The 16,637-nt window shown below is 41.9% G+C and overlaps 1 long non-coding RNA gene, 3 other non-coding genes and 1 pseudogene across 4 annotated transcripts; 2 read left to right on the top strand and 3 right to left on the bottom strand.

Moving 5' to 3' along the window:
* Positions 1,400-3,146, top strand: Tada3lb (transcriptional adaptor 3 (NGG1 homolog, yeast)-like B; annotated as a pseudogene).
* Positions 4,225-15,045, top strand: LOC102556078 (uncharacterized). The gene is made up of 4 exons (XR_361074.5): positions 4,225-4,512; positions 5,406-5,624; positions 8,521-8,571; positions 11,052-15,045. It is a non-coding gene; the product is annotated as an uncharacterized LOC102556078 (long non-coding RNA).
* Positions 5,746-5,818, bottom strand: Trnav-aac7 (transfer RNA valine (anticodon AAC) 7). The gene has a single exon. It is a non-coding gene; the product is annotated as a tRNA-Val (tRNA).
* Positions 10,694-10,766, bottom strand: Trnar-acg6 (transfer RNA arginine (anticodon ACG) 6). The gene has a single exon. It is a non-coding gene; the product is annotated as a tRNA-Arg (tRNA).
* On the bottom strand, positions 12,017-12,098 carry Trnas-cga3 (transfer RNA serine (anticodon CGA) 3). Its single transcript has one exon. It is a non-coding gene; the product is annotated as a tRNA-Ser (tRNA).
* Positions 15,046-16,637: the final 1,592 nt, after the last annotated feature.

Here is a 16,637-nt window from a genome sequence, read left to right as displayed (position 1 = left end):
TCTTTATTTCTCTTTTAGCTTGATATTTTTTCCTTTCAAGTCACTGTGAGAGAATTTAGATTTTTAAAATTATGTGTCTGAGTGCTTTGCCTATGTGTACATATATGCACTATGTTTGTGCCTAGTACCCAAGGTCAAAGGAAGATGTGAGAAGCCCTAGAACTAGAGCTACAGATGATGGTAAGCCACCATGTAGGTGAAGCAAATTTGGCTCTTCTCCAAGAGCAACAAATGTTCTAAACTGCTGAGTCATCCCTTCAGTATGAGAAGTATTATACCTATTTTCATGAATATATAGTTTGCTGTCCCTCTAACTAGAAATCAGCTCCAGTCAGGTTGGGATTCTTCTCTCTTCCTTTGCTAAACACTAAATTCCACTAATCATGCACATTGTAATTATTTGTGACAAGAATTCTTCAATTAATTTTGTTAGATCTTCTTTAAAACTGTATCAAAGATTTATTGACTTTTCATACTTCAGTGCTCTCAGGTCTGATTACCGTTTCACTGACTTGTCTAAAAATCCTCTTAAAGGTTTGCCTCTTTCTGCCACAAGGTCATTTCCACTTAGCAGACAGGAGTTTCCATTAAATATGAGACCAGTCTTTCCCTCCATGGTTCAGGACACACTCCTGACTCCCTATCTTACTCAAAGTAAATCACAGAGCATTTAAAGTGGCCTTTGAAACTGCACATGTGCAACCACTGTTACCTTCACAGTTCCAGGACAAGCCCCTTGCCCTCGGGCTCATTGCTCCTGCCATACTGAATCTAGAAATAAAGAACAGAAAGGGCTAAATGAAGGGGCTGGAGGAGGCAAGGTAGAGGAAGGAGTATGGGGAAGGATATCTAACATTAAAGACCCTAGAGAATAAGTGGTTTCAAAAAGGATCAGGTCTCTCTGCTTAAAATCTATAGCTCACAGTGTTCTGGGTAAATCTGACTTCCTTGGCCTCACATGAATTCCTATGGCGTATAGAGTCTTTTTGTTTGTTTGTTTTGTTTTTGTTTTATGAGATAGGGTTTCTCTGTTTCTCTGTAAAACAGCCCTGGCTGTCCTTGATCCCCCTTTGTAGCAGACTGGCCTAGAGCTCACAGATATCAGCCTGCCTTTGCCTCTGGAATTCTGGGATTAAAAGTGTGTACCACCACACAAAGCTTTGGATGAGTTTTCTTAGTTACACACACACACACACACACACACACACACACACACACAAAAGGAGTTTAAATGGAGATTCAAGGGGATCTGATGACTTTGGGCTCCACAAGCACCTGAACTCACATGTGCACATGCATACACATACATACACATACACACAATTAAAATAAATTAAGATAAAAATAAATCTTTTAATAAAATAAATGTTTTTGTCTTGCATTTAAATTCACACAATGGCCCACTTCTGTGCCAGGCACTGAGCTAGGCACTTGACGAGCTTCACTTCTTAATCCTCAGAACATTCCAGGGAGGGTCCCATCTCCTGGGCCATGAGTGAATTGAAGGACTGCCCATTGCAGTTTCATGACTTCAAGTCTGTGGACCACCTGAAGGTCTGTCCCAGGTACACGGCAGTGCTGGCCCACTCTGAGGATGATGGCATTGGCATCGAGTAGCTGGACACCCTGCAGCTGGAGCTTGAGACCCTGCTATCCTCTGCAAGCAGGCGACTGCGTGTACTGGAAGCTGAAACCCAGATCCTTACTAACTGGCAGGATAAGAAAGGTGACAGGTGATTTTTGAAGCTTGGTCGAGACCATGAGCTTGGTGTCCCCCCAAAACATGGGAAGCACAAGAAGCAGAAACTGTAAGGGAAGACAGGACATGGGCCAAGCCCTGGCCCAGGACGACCCAAATCCAAAAATGTTCAACCCAAGATCCAGAAATATTAATTTACTGATGACCCAATTGATGTGCCTCGGATCCCCAAGAACGATGCTCCCAACAGGTTCTGGGCCTCTGTGGAGCCCTATTGTGCCAACATCACTAGTGAGGAGGTACGAACACTAGAGGAGCTCCTGAAGCCCCCTAAAGATGAAGCTGAACATTATAAGATTCCCCCACTAGGGAAACATTACTCCCAACGCTGGTCCCAGGAGGATCTGCTAGAGGAGCAGAAAGATGTGACTCAAGCAGCAGCTGTGGCTGACAAGAAGAAAGGCCTCATAGAACTGCTGACAGAACTGGACACAAAAGATGTGGATGCCCTGCTGAAGAAGTCTGAGGCCCAGCATGAACAGCCAGAAGACAGGTGTCCCTTTGGTGCCCTGACACAGCGCCTGCTGCAGGTCCTCGTGGAGGAAAATATTATTTCCTCTATGGAGGACTCTCCAATTCCTGACATGTCTGGGAAAGAATCAGGGGCTGATGGAGCGACACCCCCCTCACCCCGCAATCAGAACAAACCTTTCATTGTGCCACATACAAAGTCCTTGGAGAGCCGCATCAAGGAGGAACTGATTGCCCAGGGCCTACTGGAGTCCGAGGACCGGCCTGCTGAGGACTCAGAGGATGAGGTCCTCGCTGAGCTGCGCAAACGGCAGGCTGAGCTGAAGGCGCTCAGTGCACACAACCGTACCAAGAAGCACGACCTGCTGAGGTTGGCAAAGAAGGAGGTGAGCCTGGAGGAGCTGAGGCAGCGGGTCCGCATGGCAGACAATGAGGTCATGGATGCCTTCCGCAAGATCATGGCTGCGTGGCAGAAGAAGCGCACCCCCACAAAGAAGGAAAAGGACTAGGCCTGGAAGACCCTGAAGGATCGGAAGAGGATCCTGAAGCTCCTAGATGGGTAGCCTTACCTGTTGCTGGCCATCTTCCTGGCCTGGCAGAAGTCCACTTCCTCTGAAGCCTTGGCCAGAGGCTGCCTATCAAATGACAACAGTCTCAGGGCTGAAACACTCTCAGGCCACTCAGCCCAGCTTTGTGCAGCCAGTATGCAAGGCCTTACTGTGCTTGCCTGGACTTAGCATCTGCCTGATGACGCAGACGAGCAGGCTTGTTCCTTGTCCCCTTTCCCTTGTACCATCTCCACACCTCTCCCTCAAGGACTTCTTCCTTGAAGTTTTGTAAAGTACAAACCTAAGAATAAAGTGACTGCCGTGTTTTGTTTTTTTGTTTTTTTTTTTTAAAGAAAAGTTATAAAAAAACAAAAAAAAATTCGCACAATGATCGTATCAAATTATTCAGAATTTATAATCTGCTCAATAATTTCAAGATGATGCAATAGTTTACTTTTATAAGGAAAATAATTTTATATTTACAGTAAAGAGGAAGCCTAACTTTCAAGACAATCTTACAGGAGAATTTTACAGCATACTTTTATTTCCATGGAATGGAATCAAGGACTAAGACCGAAAGATATACACTAGAAATCAACAATGCAGGGAAAAGACTTTGAAGATGAAATGAGGACTGAACATAGGAAACTTTTCCATGCGATCTGTTGACAGGAGTCAGTACAAGTACTGGATCACACAGTTCTAGGACCAGAGCAAAGTAAGTGGTGCTGGAAAGGGACTACAAGCAGAGTCAACATTAGGTAGGTAAATTGTAGGTAAATTCCTGGAGGTATTTACATACAAACCAGATATATTTCTTAGACATATACACAGAAAGAAGAGTTGATCGTTACTTACTATCTGCAATATCGACATTATCAAAATAGAAAAAAAAACTCACTCAGATTCTGATTACATTCAGTAGAGCAGATTGTAAATTTCACAAAACCATTACCTCAACCACCACGTCTCCCTCACAGTCCTACCTGCACTGTCCCTCTCCATACTAGTAGTTGTCCCTTTTTCAGACTCCAATGCCTCCTGCAAATACGACTAGCTTAAAGCTACTTAGACGAAACACACCAAGGACTCTGAAAGTCTGTCCACACTTTGTTTTCACACCCTAAGTCTACAAAAATCTGTTTCGTTTTGTTTCAAACGGGAGCAATATATAGCCTTCAAAAACAATCCCAGAGGAGGTTAGGGGTGTGCAGGGGAAAGGGGTGTGTGTGTGTGTGTGTGTGTGTGTGTGTGTGTGTGTGTGTGTGTGTGTGTGGCGGGTGGGGGGGGTTGTCAGGGAAGGATAGGACATGAACCGAGAGACGAAGACCGGGCCAGTCATCTGGAGATTTTTATTACTTTAACAAGGGCATCTTCAAAATGAAACAGTTAAGATTCACAAAGGCTAGCGAACAGGTTAGCCGGGACCGGGACCAGAGACTGTTGGACGTTCTCTAGTTGGGGAGAGGATTGGACCAGACAAGGTGTTTTCAGAAATCAGCTTGGTAGACTCTACATAAATAGTCTGAAGGTTGTAGCGATGAACATCCAATGAGACAACCAAGTGACAGTTTTTCCTGTTGACCTGCTCCGCCGGTGGGACTTTACCAGGAGATTCTTCCTGACTGGTACTCTTCCGGCTCCGGAGCAGTAGTCCGGGATCCCTCAAAATCCTGGGAGAAGGCGGAGGGCGCGCTGCTTGGGCACTGGCACAGAGCGGTTGTCGTGCTGTCGGTAGGTAATTGGTTTGCAGTTGGGCACTCTTCTCGCTTTCCCCAGTGCACTGACTTGATTTTTGGTAGACTGCTAGTTTATCAAGATTCCCCGGGGGAGTCATCAGAGTCACCCCCTCTCCGCGGCGGCTCAAGGCCACGATGTTCTGCTACTGCCTGCTTACTTTTCCTTTGTGTATGCTACTGGACTGGGGTCCAGGATGCCTTCTTTCTTTGGTGCGATGGTAAAGAGCAAATGGGAGAAGCTTACCTCATGTTCTTAACGTCCGTTCCTGTGAGCTTTGATGAGAGGTTTGTCTGCCCCTGACTGGTTGCTCTCTTGATAGCCCCCCACTTCAGTTGGTGTGATCATTATTATCTATTTCCTACCCCTCACGTATGCACAAATACACGTGCACAACACTGGCAGGCAAGAACCATTTCTTCACCCTTAAAAAAATGTCAGCGGTTATCCTTCAAGGAAAAGCAGTTATTGTTCAATCTCAGAATAAAAATAAACTAGTTAGGGAAAGTGTGTATGAAAACTACAAACCTTTTAAAAATTAGGGAGGGGACGATATTTGAAGCCTAAGGGCTCAACTCAGTTCAGGGTAAAATGACTAAGCTCAGTTTTGCATCGATTGTTTTAATTTTGTTTCTACTGGAACAGCCTCCGAGACCAAAGCAAGGTAATGCATCCTAAGTGCTTAGGCAGAGTAGGCGGCTGGGCCCTCTCAAACAACAGCCACCGAAACAAAAAACAAAGCAAAACAAAGCAATAAATAAATAAATAAATAAAATAGAAAACAACAAAACTGCTCGGGAATCTGGCGTGGTTACTCCCATGTAAGCTTAGCACTTTAGGGAGCTGAGGCAGGAAGCTTGGGGTTCATTTAAGGCTCCCCTGTACTACAGAGTGAATTCCAGGCCAGACTGTTTTGAGGCTTACAACAGAGGGCATGGAGGCCTGAGAATGGAAAGAAGCCTGAAATGGCTGGAAGAAATCTGCAGAAAGCTCACTTGCCACCAGCGTTCCTTAAAGAGTGGAAGACCATTAGAGTCTACTCGAAATGGCCTCTCGCCTCCGGGCATCTGTCTCAGAACTAGAGGAGACTGCTCATCTTTGCGAATGAGGTAAGCTCTCTGCGCGGAGTAGTTTAACACTTAGCTGCGTTTCAGCTGTCATTTTATTTGGCAGTCTTTGGTTGAAGAATAAAACTTCTGTGTAGGGATTTCGAATTTGCAAAAAACATAGTGTTCCCGCCCGGTTTCGAACCGGGGACCTTTCGCGTGTTAGGCGAATGTGATAACCACTACACTACGGAAACACCCCTAGTGCTTGTCTTGCTTTTCTGTGCTAGTTAAAAATAGACCCTACTATTTATCTACATTTGATTCTTAAATTCAACAGCGTAAATTAAAGCCCAAAGACTAACTGTGAAACAGGTAAAGCTCCTATACAGCTGCAATTCCTTCTACACGGACTCCAGGCGGAGAAACTCAGGTCAACTCTTGGCAAATTTTACCTAATGGAATCTCCTCATGCATTATATGCTCCTTTCTCCGCTTGAGTGAGCCTATCTTACTTTCCCATCCTTAGGGTAAATAAAACACCAGACTGAGTTTTCATTCCAACATTTTCAGAAACTGCTCAGGTTGCGATCGACACGAAAGGCCAAGGTATTGTTCGCAAAGCGGATGTAAGGGATAAGTGGCTTGGGAAGTCTTGGGAAGTGTTTGAGAAGTCTTAACACCAGGACAGGAAAACTTTATTCAGTTTGAGTAATTATCAACGAGCAGATAGATATCTGTGCTCTGATAATATATGTCTATCACAGGACCATTTGGTCACATCTTTGTTCCCCAGTGATGGATAATCACACGGTAAAGCAGAGCTAAATCTAACTATAATGATGGCAAATTGAATAGAGCCTTCGCTGTAATCTTGGTGCCACACTGCAGTATGTGGAACATTAGAAGTGTTGAAAATTGTCAACGCGCAAAGACCGAAGGATGACAAAGTAGGAGTAAAAGCATGGGAAGCCCAGAGATCGTTAGGAAGGGGGGCTCTTACTATGTGACGTTGTTTTTGGACTTTCTAAGTAACATGTGCTCCACTACTTTTCATGGCTGCATAGTATTTATCACTCTTTAGCTATTTCCTTATCCAGTGATGGCGCCAAGGTTGAATTCAATTTATAAAGGTCAATATTAATGCTACCATTAATATCTATCTGCCTATGACTCTGTTTCTTTGTATATTGGGTGTAAGAGTCATACCTAACTAGAAGAATATCTAGATAACTATGTAAGGAACTTTTTCCCTTTGAGACAGGGTATCATGTAGCCAAGGCTGGCCTTGAACTCTTGATGCTTCTAATTTGGTGCTGGGATTACAGGTGGGCACAATCATTAGATATTGATATTCCAAACTTGGTTATAAAGTTTGGGGTGCTTTCATGAATGATTGCATCAGTGTAGCTCCCACCAGCAGAGATGAGAGAGTTGTTATATCTGCTTTGTTCCTGTTATTATTCACATATCCAAGTTTCTATTTCTAAACTTCTTACATATATGAACCTATATAAGGTTTTATATATATTATATATATGCATTTAAATTATAAACATATTATTTTTAAAACGGTTTTTTATTTTTGTATACATGTATGCATGTCTGAGTGGAGTGCCCATGGAAGGCCAGAGGGAAGCACTGGACACTCTGTGCCTAGAGTTAAAGGTGCTCGTGAGCCACCCAAAATGGGTGCTGAGACTCAAGCGCCGCAAGCACTCTTAAGCACCAAGCCATCGCGTCAGTGATTTAAACTCTTTAGACAAGCTTTAAAAAAGTAAAATCCACAAATGATTCTACTGTATAGTGCAAGAATCACAACAGAATAGTATATTTTAAAACCCTCTTCTGTACATCAGTGTAGGTGGGACTCATTTTTGATGTTGTCCTTTTTTATACACTAGTTCTCTGGTCCCAGCCTTGACAGGCCAGGATTTCACTTAATATACAGAGTTCTAATTGTTCTAATCAGATATGAGGGCTTTTCTTTTTTACTTTTTAAGCAGCGCTACAAGGCTTTGTTTCCTTTGTATATGCTCTTAAACCTAACTCTGGATTTTATAAATGCAACTTCATTACCACTTAGTGTACATTTACAATCTGGAACAGTTTAAACAGAATACAGTATTTCTACTGCTGCCTAGCTTAGTGGACTTAAAATCAAATAGATACAAGTTTGTGTATTCAACTTTTACTCTCCTTGCTAAAACTCCTGAGGGACAAGAGTTCCTTATGCAAACTTAGAGTTTTTGAATGTTTCATCTTGCCTCTCAGACAAGCAGTATCAAGCAGGCACTTTTGGAACTCCTAGGCTATTGGGATGGGGAATGGGCAGGTGAAGTCTATTTACATCTAGAGAGACTTGGATTCTGCAGACAACTTACTCCAGGAGAAGACACTGTGGAAACCATCTAAGTGTTGAGACAGGTGAAAGGAAATGAAACCCACTTGCCCTCCCTCTTCTGGGACAATGAGGAAAGAAACTCAAGTCTCTACTGGGATCCTTCAGGAGCCTCAGAGCAGGCTGTCAGATCATTCTTCACAGGAGAGTTTAGGACAGCATCCATCAACAAATAAGGGAGTTTTCAATGTACTTAAATGATTAGGAGACAGTCCAATGATCAAAGATAATGTGGGGGCGAGGGGGAGAGGAAGAGGGAGATGGGGAGGGAAGATGGAGGGAGAGAGAGGGCAGGGGGACAAATGTTCGTGGTTTGATTACTGTTTGAGAAGAGAAAAATGTAATTGGAGCATCTCTGTAAATAACGATACTGTCCTTGGGCCTGGTGGCTGTAGCTGGATGCTATTTGGCTCCTGTTGTTTTTAGGATCTGTGCCTGTCCGTCTCCACAATGGGGTGTATTCTTATATTTTTGGTTGTGAGCCTAGCCTTTAATGGCTGAGCCATCTCTCCAGCCCGGGGTGTATTCTTAATGTCCTGTTATCACCTTGCATTGCAGACTTATGGAGAATCTGCTTAGGTGTTCCTGAAAGGCACACACCAGCATCGAGTGAGTATTTACATTACCCCTTCACTGACCTTTGCTATTTTAAGCTACTGTAAACACCCAGGCATTTCTTTGACTTTAATTTGTATTTCTAAAGATTTAAGCATCTTTTCCTGTGTTTATTTAGTACTTGTATTCATACTTTTGTGTGTGCTAAAATATTTGCTTATTTTTATTTTTATTTTTTGAGACAAGTTCTGGGATGATTGTGAATTCCAGATCCTTTTCTCTTGATTCTCAAATGCTGGAGTTACAGCCTAGCATTATGTATTCCTATTACAGAGTGTTGACAGTTCTTCATATATTCTCCAATGCATCTCAGTCATCAGATACACATTTTGCAAACACTTCTTCTAATTATAAAACATGCATGTCTTGTCATTCATAGAGGGCCCAGTTCATCAAGTTCTCTTGAGAGTCAGGTTAATCTGTAAGAGAGGTTTTTCTTCTTTTTCTATTTTCAGCCAGAGTCAAGCCAAATAATGACTTTTGATTGCTGGATCTTGGTATTTAGTCTCAGGGATGAGTCAGTAGCCATATAAAGGAATTGACATTAGGGGCTGGCTTTAGGAATGTAATCTAACAGTTTAGGAAGGGAGAGGGAAAGGGCAAAACCTGCTGGCACCATGTTTGTCATGCTCCTGCCTGTTAGAGTCAGCAAGTCACTATAATTATAAAATACAGAGTTGTATCTCCCTTAGAAGCTGTCCTGTCCTCTGTTCTGGGGAGCTCATCTTTATTTTCCGAGTGTGGGTGAAATCGCATGTTCATATGTTCAGGTCCCTTTTCTTTCCTTAGATTTCAGAGTATATTGGTTACTAGGATACATCAGCTCATATATGGTTCAAGAAATTAATTATGTATCACTCAATTATCTGCACTCTTTAAGTTAATTGGGAACTCCAGGTTTCAACACAGTGCTGCATACGTGCAATGGATAACGAGGCATAGGAAAATTCTCCCAGTTTCAAGTTCAGTTGGCCTGGTCATTTTGAAGGATTTACAGGCACCTTAGCCTGAAGAAAACGGACATGGAAGGGGAGGCGATGAGCGAGCCACCCCGAAATAGCCAAAGTGCCTTGAGGAGGCCAGAATAGCTGCATTCAGCGACGCTACGCACAAACTACACTCGCCGTGGAATCTGTGGGTTAGCGGTGGTTCTTCATGAGAAAAACGAGAAAATCCGAGACGCTCCAAACCCTTTCTCTTTTCACGCCGTCTCTCTCTCAACTGTATGGAGTAGTCGCAGTCTGGGCGCGGCGTAACGTCATTTTTTAATCCCAGCATAGCTTGAAATTCAAACTATTCGATATGGATAAGATATAAAGAATAGGGTGCATATCGCAATTTAATTTTAATTTAATTTAATCTTTGTTCCTTCCCGGTTTCGCCTAGACACCCTTTTCAAACCCCTCTTCCCTTCTCCTTGCCTCAAGCCTCACGTCCCGGAAAATTTTAGAAGGTAGATCCACTTGCCTCAGACACTGCCCCAAAGCTGCACTTCCCGGTTTTCCTATACTCTCTGACTCTTAATTTTATCTGGGATCACTTTCAAGTATGAAAATTTCTTAGCCTACTTTATCGAGTCAGTCTCTGCTCCTACTCTCACCAACCCCGGAGGTGCTCAGAAGTATAGCCCAGGGCGGGGACGAGTGGTTGGGAATGAGCCAATAAAATATTGATCAATTTTTAGTTTTTTCCTCTGTTACTATGATTTTCAAAATACAGTTCAGCCTTTTACACTTTTCAATTCAGTGGTTATTCGTGTACCCGTATTACAACACCGTCGTTGTTTTCTGACTTCAAGATTATCTTTCCTCAACACCTGGCAACCGGTGATACTTCCTAACACCAGGTTTGGTGGTCTGGACAATTTATTTCAACGACAGCATGCAGTATGTACCTTTTGTATTGACTTCTTTTTCTCAATACAGTGCATTCCAGTTTCACGAATTTGATGCTGTTTCAAGCCCTTTCCTGTTTGTTAGTAATAGTATATTGCTGGGTAATGTAAGTTAAGATGAAGTAAGAGCCAGATCAGGTTTTTTCAGAACAAACCTGTTTTTCTTGCCAATCTCAATACATGAACAGAAAATTTCTAAACAGTATTATTAAAACGCAAGGCCGAGCCAGCCAGGAGTCGAACCTAGAATCTTCTGATCCGTAGTCAGACGCGTTATCCATTGCGCCACTGGCCCGCCACGATAAGTAGGTGGTCTACTCTACTTATTAATAGCTGCAACCTTAAATTATAGTCCTGGTCTCAGTAAATGTAACAAATGTTTAATTTGCATAATTTACACCATTTGTATTACAGAAGCTCGTTTTTCCGTCTTTGCGGTTTCCGTTTTGTTAATACATACGGTTAGTTCCTCTGACATTGAAAACCCCTACCGCCAACCCGCTGACAGAATGAAAACGTAAAACAAAACTCACTCTTTCCTCCTTTTTCTTCTTTCCCCATCTCCTGCTTTTACTTTTAGATGTTTAGAAACAATATCATTCTGTAGCCCTGACTGGCAATTCTTCTGTCTCAGTCTCCTGGAGTTCTGGAATTACAGGCGTGCATCACAAAGTTAAGTATTTTACGTTTTACAATCTCAATTCACGCAGCAATTTAGAAGTTCAGGGTGCAGTTGAAAATTAAGCTGAGCCAGACGCGGTGAACAAGCCTTTAAATCCCTGCATTCCGGATTTACCTAGAGAGTTGTCTTTAAAATCTAAAAGAAAGTTTGACTGAATATTACTTAAGTGTTCAATGTGAATGAAACCATTTAAAAATGTACTTGTAAGAAGAGACAAACGTTTCCTGGTGCGGCTGCGGGGTCAGCCTGTATGCTGAGTGCGGCGCAGGGCTACTGTGTAACGTCTAAACCGCTTTGTGTGGTGTCTCTTTACTCATTTTCACCTGCCTGGCGAATCAGACAAGCTCTGTAATTCTACTCGGTTTTGGTTCCCAACAGCTTTTTTGTCTTTGGTTTTGTATCCTGCCCCCCCACCCCCTTCTCTTTAAACGCCACAGAACTGTAACTATTAAAAGTAATTCGCCCTTCTCTCTCCCCTTCTCTCCCCTCCTCTCCCCTCCTTTTTTTTTTTTCTTTCGTTTTTGTTTTATTTTGTTTTTCGAGAAAGCGTTTCTCTGTGTCGTTCTGGCTGTCTGGGAACTCGTTTCATAGACTAGGCAGGCCTCTTGCTTCTGCCTTCCAAATTCTGGGATTAAAAGTATCCGGTTGCATTTCTAATGTAAGTACGGAAAGTTAAAAAAAAAAAAAAGGTTTGGGGATTTAGCTCAGCGGTAGAGCGCTTGCCTAGCTCCGGAAAAAGAAAAGAAAAAAAAAAAAGCAAGCGCAGAATAAAACTTACTTTTCCTCTGCTTAAGTTTGTGAATTAACAAACTGATCAGGCTTCCACAAACTAGTGTGTCGAAAAACCATCTTAACCTCTCATACGCTGTGAGCAGGATTTGAACCTGCGCGGGAAGAACCCATTGGATTTCGAGTCCAACGCCTTAACCACTCGGCCATCACAGCTCACTCGAGCTGCATGTATGTTATGTCATTTGTATATTAAAAAAATAATTTAAAAAATTCTCTGAAAGCAAATTACATACTCTGAAGGCACTGAATGCTATAATCGCATCAATGCCAGACACTCCCAACTATTAGGAAATTTCCTTTCAGCAATACACAGAAAGCAATCACTAATCAGATCTCTTCCTCAAGTCTTACTCAACCCTATCCCTGTAGGCTTTTTAAAGGGAGAACAATATTCCAGCATACCAGAATCTCTGGTTTTAGTCTTCTTTTCCCCACTTCCGGTTTTCACGGCTTACCGAGTTTTTCTTCATAGATGTGGCAGGGAATCGCGTTTGAGCTAGTTGTGTGTACAACTATAATCTTAAATAAGATTGCTTTCCCCACACAACTCGAGAAGCACTGCTCTCGAGGGAGACAATTTGGTAAGTTCTATCTATACTCAAAATTTATGTGCCTTCTGAGGCAATATTTCTACAAATGTGCAAGATATGTTTGCACACATGAGTGGTTTTGCTGGGGTCAAGATCATTCTCTTCTGAATATGCAGTGTTGAGGAAAACATCAGCAATATGTGTTTTTAAAAATAATTCTCTTGTTAGTGTTAAACAATTTAAAATAATTTAACCTGGTAGATTTTTGGCAACACACACACACACACACACACACACACACACACACACACACACACACGCAGATCTAAATATGCATATTTAAGAGTTGTCTGTGGTTACACACCTGAAATTCTAGCACTTGAGAGGTGGAGGCAGGAAAAGCTTAAATTTTAGGCAATCCTCCATTACATAGTAAGTTGGAGGCCAATATGGGTTACATGAGACCCTGTCTCAAAGAAAGAAAAGAGAAAAATGATACTATGAGATGTGTGTGTGTGTGTCCACACAAGATAGATATCTTTAATATGAAATCAACGTTGAGATCGAAGTGTTTCGAGTACTACCACAGGAGTATATACATGTATTTACATGGGAGATCAGACTTATATATATATATATGTATATATATATATATATTTTTTTCTTTTTTGGTTTTTTTTTTTTTTTTCCGGGAGCTGGGGACCGAACCCAGGGCCTTGCGCTTCCTAGGCAAGCACTCTATCACTGAGCTAAATCCCCAGCCCCTGTATTTTTATAAATATAAGAGAGCTGGGCACGATGGCACATACCTTTAATCTCAGTACTTGGGAGGCCACAGTAAGCAAATCTCTGAGTTTGAGGGCAGCCTGGTCTACATAGAGAGTTCTAGGACAGCCAGTGGTATATGCAGAGAAACTGTCTGGGGAAAAAAAAGTCTCAACAATACATGATTAAGGAACAACTGAGACAAGATGATTCCTTCAATGGGTTTGAAAATTTTGTGGTATTAAAATGGTAAAATGCACCCTGTGTAGTCTAAGACAACTTTCTACTTGAGGCCAGTGCCCTTTTGAGCATTAATTAGGATCTGTTGCATGGTATCATTATTGAAGAGTTTCTCCTTTATTAATCTCTGGGTTCTTGGGGGTGAGTTCTTGCTGGGAGGCGTTGCTCAGCTGTTACAGTGTAATCAGCTCAGGATTTCTATCAGGATGCCAAAACCGGAAGGCTTGTATAGCAACATGGATTTCCCAGAATTCTGAGGCTAGAAGTCCAAAAAGGCATTTCTTCCTATGCTCTTGTGAGAGCTTTCCTCTGTGTATACACGGAGGGCAGTCTATGATGTCTTTTACTTGGTCTCCTAAGAACACATGCTGCACTGGATTACAGCCTCATTTTGAGATCCTATTTGACTTTAATTACCATCTAAAACGTCCATCTCTCAATGCCATCGAACTGGAATGAATGTGGGCTTCAAAGGAATGAATCTCCACGAAGACACAATCAGCCCCATAAGAAGACCCTGCATGTCTTTGGTAATTTAGTGCCCACATTGGTCCTATTACTCTGAGTTGCACTTGTCTCAGTGCTTGCAGGGTTCACTGTGATGTACCAAGAATGTACCAGAGCTGTATGTATGAGTTTTTCCTCACAACATCAATGAAAGGTCCTCTGGTGAAGCTCACCATTTTCAAGAAGGTCCTAGATCTGATATAAATCTCATGTTAGTCTTTAAACCTCCTCAGCCTGTAAGTATTTTGCTCTACAGAGATACTTCATTTCATTATGTTGAGTCATTCTAACTGTAGCTCATGTATTAATCAACTAGGAATACTTACAACCATTGCCCTTGAGCTGTAGTGTGTATGTATGTATGTATGTATGTATGTATCTATATGTGTGTATGTATGTATGTGTGTGTATGTATGTGTGTATATGTGTGTATGTGTATGTATATGTATGTGTATGTATATGTGTGTATGTATGTGTATATGTGTATGTATGTATATGTATGTGTGCATATGTGTTTATATAGTATGTATACATGTATGTGTATATATGTATGTGTATGTATGTATACACGTATGTGTATATATGTATGCGTGTATGTATGTATGTATGATGACTACAATGACACAATTCTTCTGGTATGTATCACACCTCCTCAAGGTCACACTTTGACTTTACCTTCAAGGGTCAGGGACATCCTGAGGACATCCAGAGAGTCTCAAAGGACAGCTCCAGCTGCTACCAGCTATCAAGAGGAGTCAAAAGCTGGAACCAGAGAATCATTTCAGAAGATGTGGTTCAGGAAGATCATAGTTCCCACCTTCCAATCTTATTTTATTACAGATAAAACTTCCTAAATTTCATCGGTGCTCCAACTCAGACAAGCATCTCTTACCTACTAAAGTTCCCCATTTTACCTGTCTGTTCTACTACATCCATGCCTTGTGGGGTATGTCTTTGCTTGCTCGCCACTAGAAAAATCATGGCTCAGGCTTGTAAAAGAGACAACAGATGGACAAGAGACATTTTATTAGTTGTATTAAAACAAGATTTAAATTGGGTATTGGTGGTGCATGTCTTTGATCCCAGCACTTGGGAGGCATAGGCAGGCAGATATATGATTTCAAGGCTCGCCTGGTCTACAGTGTGAGGTCTGGGGCAGTCAGGATTATACAGAGAAATGTCTTGAAAAACCAAAAACCGACCAATCAAACAAAAACCCTAAAGACAACAACAGAAAATCCCACCAAGATTTATATGGTCTTGAATAGGGTGCACAAGTGTAATACCATTACCAAAATAAGAAAGAAAGAAAGACAGACAGACAGACAGACAGAAAGAAAAAGAGACAGACAGAAAGAAAGAAAGACAGACAGACTTTTAGGATTGGCAGTCCCAAAGAAACAGGCAAACCATGTTAGGTTTGACGAAGACAGGCTAATTATTTATATAAGAATTATGATCAGATGATAATAAGCTGGGGTGGGGTGGACACTTGATTAAGGTTGGTACAGATTATTTTCTGTGTTCTTGAGTCCTTTGCTTTGATTAATAAAACAGAAATATGACACTATCATGATTTTACAAAGGCCTCATAAGAAGACACATGTTTCTTTGAGGGAAAAGATCATGCCTTTCTGTATCTTAATTTTGTTGTAGACAGTGGCATTCTTGGTTTTGTTTGTGTCTCTGAATTTTCCAGAAAACTGGCACAAGTGAGTTTGTCGAGTTGATTGCCTGCAGAGGAAATAATGCTTATAGTTGCAAGCAATGCAGAGGGCCCCTGACTCTCTCCTGGGCTCATAGTGTGCACTTCAGATTCTTTAAGAGTCATTTTTCTGTCACCAGGAATGAGCATTTAGGTGCGTTGAACGTACGGAAGTTAGCTATGTAGACAGTGTGCGGAGTCTGGAAATTCTCTTTGCAGAATGTGTCCTTAGCTTTGCTTGCTCCTTCGGAGTTGGATAGAACCTTTGGTTGATTGTTATTTATAAACATAGAAGAGTGAGAGAATCCTATTGCCTATTAATGGTGAACATTTTTTGACTGGCCCATAATGAAATCTTAAACCTACGGTTGTAGGAAGCTTTCTCACTTATACATGGATGTAACCACCAGACAAACCCACTAGTGTGTTGTTTCTGTAGTTTAGTGGTTAACACGTTTGGCTTCCACGTGAAAGGTCCTCGGATCGAAACCGACCTGAAGCAACTGGGATTCTCCCTTCTTGTTTTTTTGTTTTTTTGTTTTTTTTCACCCCTGAATCAAATTTTGTTTAGATCATGAAAATACATTCTCCGGTGGCCGGGTGCTCTGAGACTTGCTCTTCATCCTGTTTAGCACGGTGCCCTCTACTGCCGAAGAAGAGTCTACCCGCGATTCTCTGGGTCGATGGTTTTGCACCTGGACCAAGGTGCAAAGTAGAATGTTACAGGTCAAGTCAGCGCGTGGGAATTGGGAGATGGAAGAGTGGTCTTGGAGTGAAGGTGGGGCGGGATACCAAGTAACACAACCACGCAGCACCAAATACAAAATACAGAATCTTAACTAGTACTAGTGTTTTTTTGTTTGTTTGTTTGTTTTTTAACGTTATAAAAAGGCATTTAGTTGAAATTACTCTATTTGGTAATCAGTTACATATCTGCTATCTTTT

This window comes from Rattus norvegicus, chromosome 17, assembly GCF_036323735.1.
Source record: "Rattus norvegicus strain BN/NHsdMcwi chromosome 17, GRCr8, whole genome shotgun sequence".
NCBI lineage: Eukaryota > Metazoa > Chordata > Mammalia > Rodentia > Muridae > Rattus > Rattus norvegicus.
This window is presented reverse-complemented; position numbering and strand designations above follow the sequence as displayed.